Source organism: Doryrhamphus excisus, linkage group LG15 (assembly GCF_037039965.1).
Source record: "Doryrhamphus excisus strain RoL-2023G ecotype Guam linkage group LG15, RoL_Dexc_Guam_v1.1, whole genome shotgun sequence".
Taxonomy (NCBI): Eukaryota; Metazoa; Chordata; class Actinopteri; order Syngnathiformes; family Syngnathidae; genus Doryrhamphus; species Doryrhamphus excisus.
In genome coordinates, this window is record NC_136371.1 from 19150194 (window position 1) to 19154525 (window position 4332).

The 4332-nt window shown below is 38.3% G+C and overlaps 1 long non-coding RNA gene across 1 annotated transcript; it reads left to right on the plus strand.

Annotated features, from left to right (window-relative positions):
• Positions 1-2879: 2879 nt before the first annotated feature.
• Positions 2880-4314, plus strand: LOC144901808 (uncharacterized). Its single transcript, XR_013629915.1, has 3 exons — positions 2880-3018; positions 3244-3480; positions 3910-4314. It is a non-coding gene; the product is annotated as an uncharacterized LOC144901808 (long non-coding RNA).
• Positions 4315-4332: the final 18 nt, after the last annotated feature.

The window sequence follows — 4332 nt, forward strand, 5'->3', positions numbered from 1 at the left end:
AGGCAGGAAGTTGCACCACAAGCACCACAAATCTGTGACATAAGAGACCGATGGCCGGCTCTTTTCGATGCAACTCAGGTTAATATTGTTTTATAAAATGGTTTGCAGTATGTGCTATGTCAGTCAATTTACTACATGAACAAATTGCACCTTTTTATTTGTATTTTATACAGATAAATGAAGAATTCAGAAGGATCACCGCTGGTTGCCTTGAGAGAACATTCATGGCAAAACTGGACCAGTATACCCCAAAAATAATGGCACTGGTGTCCTCAAGAGGAGGAGATTCAGCACATAAAGAACATGCTGCTAGAGGTATAAATAAATGTAACAAGGTTCATTTCAAATAGAAAAAAAAATCACTTTATTTTTAGGAGGTGTTGATGGGTTAGTTAAATAAATATTTCAATCAATAAATCATAAATTCATCTTTTTAAAGATTGTTTCATTTTCTTGTATTATTTTATTTACAGGACCAGTCGGTAGAAAGTAGGAGAGAAGCTGCAATCCGTAGCCTAATCGTGTACCTGAGAGAACAGGAGGAGGATCTCTTTAAAGAACAGCTGCTAAGTAATCCAACACTTCAACTTCAAGGATTTAACCTGGGCAGTATTTAGGGGTGGCAGACTGAATGACTGGGTGCAACTGAATGATAGGAACCAAAATCAGGACCATCAGTGATATATTCAGGAAGTTTGGTGAAAAGTGAAAGTTTTCTACGTTTTATCAGAACTTTATGGGCAGCGTTTGTTTGTCAAAAGTATGTCATTAAAAATGTTTGTTTTGCTACTAAACAGCCGTCCCCAAAGCCCACGTTAAATCCTGAAGTTAACCCAAGTGCAGATTCACTGTACATTATTCTTGTTTTTACATAAGACAAAAAACACTGATGTTGACTCTGATCTACTTATGCCAGAATGGTGATGAAGTGATGAAGATTGTTGTGAGCAGAGGGGCATCTGAACCAGCCAACGCAACAGTGGTGATTGAGGGAGCAGAAGTCCTGGATGGCCTGACTGTCCCAAGAGCATGTGCCTTGCTCATGGGACTAATGTATGCACTCAACCTGAGTTACCCAAAAGAGTTACCTGAAAAGCACTTTTGAGGTATTTCAAAAGATATTCCTTGAGCTGGATGCTCTGAGAGCAAGTCCCAAGGTAATGTCTCTAAAAGCTAAACTGCTGCACTGAAAATTAGGCTGCATTCTAATTTCACTGTTATGTTTAATGCAGTTTAATACAAGTCATTTCTTTGAAGGATCATTTTGAAGACTAGTTTGTCATTTTTTTTTTTTACTTTTGAGCTGTTAGCTGTCAATATTTAGACCTACATACATACGTACACATTTGATATATTCTGTGTTCTTTTTTGGAAGAAGTATGACTGCTATGTAAAATATGTTTCAATATTCTTCAGGAAGAAATATGTATAATATGTAATATTTGATTTCATGTCTTCATTTGGAGCTCCTCCATGTTTATTTGATGGTAAACAGTTGGACAAGTTGGCCATTATATGCAGTGGTGGAGTGAGTACACGACTTCAGTACTTGAGTAAGAGTACAAATCCTCCTTGTCAAATTTACTCCACTACAAGTAAAAGTAGCTCTGTCAAAATGTTACTCGAGTAAGAGTATGAAATCAATTTTCTACTCGAGTAAAGTACAAATCCTTAAAATCTGTACTCAAGTAAATTTACTCCGTTACTTTCCACCACTGATTATATGTAATAAACAAGTTTGACCATTAAACTGACTGAACTGTATTTATGTTCATAAAATTAATGTTATTGATAAAAAAAACAATTGAGAAAACAATTTGAAATATTTGTGATGAGGAATGAAAAACAAATGAGCTGGAATAGCTTAAATTAATTATATTGACAACTTCATTGAACTTGAACCATTTTATTAAAATTGAGTTGGTTCACCTGAATTGAACTTGAACCATTTTATTAAAATGAAGTTGGTTCACCTTAATTAACTGTTTGCAGGATGAAGTAAATCATGTCGGTTGTCCTTAAATAACTTAGTTTCTAACATTAAAAGACTTGTTGGATTTACTGAAAGGTTTTAGTTGGAATTTCTTAAAAAGATTGACGCAAATTGTTACCTTCATTGAATTAAGCTGAGCCACTATATATTTTTTTAGAGTGTATAGAACAGAAATATAAAGTGCTTGTTGAATTGCACGTTGCTCTCCTGCCTAAGAATAAAAGATAAATGATGACAGAATTACAGACTTATGACATACTACAATAATGAATTAGCAGTTATAATTTGTGGCTACCCAACTATGTAAAAATGCAACATTATAACATACAATAGATAATAACACACAACAAATCAGCAGCAGTGGACAAGTTAAAAATGATCACAATCAGTGGCAACGGGTTTGATTTTCCAAAGTTGAAGATGCTTGGAAAATGAAGCAATAGTGGGTAGATCAGGCACTTGGTGCGGAGTTCCAAAAATTTGTCGCTCCGTAGGAAAAAGTTGCTTGACCAAAGGTCCTTCTCCTTAAAAGAACAGTGGGTTAGCACAGCAAATCAGAGACCTTTTCTCCAAAAATAACAGGTGGACGAGAGCTTGGATGACTCTGACCTATCTCGCTTATGGGCGGTACAAAGTCAAAGTCTTCTTTTGGAAGCCTCAGTCCTCCTGTGGGCGTCTCTTTCCCGAGTGAATGGTCTTATATGGTAGAAGCACATGCATGCAGAAGCCAACTTTTAACATACACTTGCATACTTGCACTTAAGTGCGTTCACACTGTGTACAAGCAGAACAGAGACACCTAGTGCCAAAAACGCAGAACTACAGCACACAGACTTCCCACAATGCCATTTTTCTTAAAGGGCCATGACGCACTTTCCGGAAACGATGGTCGCAACATTCAGATGAAGCACGGACGGCCGGAAGCCCCGCCCGGCACGCTATAGAGCGGTTTCAAATAAAAGAGGGACGGCCTGAGGGCAACCTGCTTCTTACGCACTTTGAAGAAAATTGAACAAGTGTGAGTAGTAAGTACGCAAACTCTCTGTACTCTTTGTACACGCTATTAAAACATTATAATTGTTAAATGGCTTTAAGTGACCTTTAAACGGCATACATTGAGCTAGCTTAAGTAGCACACGGCCTTCAACGTCAGAGGCTCATATTCAAAAAACTAAAGCAGACAGCAGGCTGAATTCTATATAGTTTGAAAGCATATTGACTGCGCTTTCCCTCCTTTTTTTGTTTTACAGAACTCCCTTCTATGGCAGGAGGCTGGTCCACCGGTCACACCTGTAATTGATTGCAGCAGCTACTAACAGTGAACATGGCCACCTTGTGCCATGCCATTCTGCGCATGCGTCAGAGGATCGTTTGAGCTCAGACTTCCCAAGACGAAGTTCGAGGGCGCCATGTTTTCACGGGAAGACAATGGAAGACGACGTGGACAGTCGTTTAACAAGGAAATTCATCGATGTGGAGCCATATGGGTAGGTCATATGCTTATCTGACTTGTTTTCTGTCACCTTTCCTGTTCCTGTTCAATGTTTACGTCAGTGTCATAATGTGACATACGCGACGTTAGCATTAGCTTACCTTTAGCCTGCCAGCCAGCTAGCTAGCTAGCTAGCTAGCTCGCTATCAACTGCGAGCTGTTTTCGGTTGCAGAACAGGAGATTTTTATGTTTATTAAATGTGTAAGGATTCGTCCCTTTTATATATGTTATGTGATTATTTTGGCAGCAGCAGTGTCCTCTAAGCCATGGGAACCGCGTGTAGCGCAAACATTTGTTGAAGTATGCTAGCGACCTGAGTCTTGTGGATACCGTCGGGGAGCGGGAGTTTTTGTTTGTGACAAGTATTCCATGGAAGTGAATTTTGGAACTTTAATTTCACCTATACACATACACCATCTCTAGACACCTGGGGTGAAGGACGCGCCACAGAGAGGCCGCCGCCGGGGTCAAGGTGGCCAACCCCTACAGAAGGTAACATTACAATATGTATATGGTTATTTGAATCTGGAAATGGCAGTTTAGCCTTTTAAGTTTTATTGATTTAAAGAGTTGGATAATGGAGTTCCTCAACGATATCCCGTTGTGAGGAAAAAAGAGTTTTGTTTAGGTTAGGTTTCAAGACACAGATGAAAAATGTGTATTAACCCGTAGATGCATAAGTGGGTCAAAAATGACCCAGTCAGGTTGTTTTCTTGAAATATCTTCATAATGAATTTTTTTTTTATCATTTCATATTCCAGTTATTCCGAAAAAAAACATGTTTTCAATATAATACCATTCAAATTTTTAACTTAGCTTTTATACATTTCAAGAAATATGGACTCT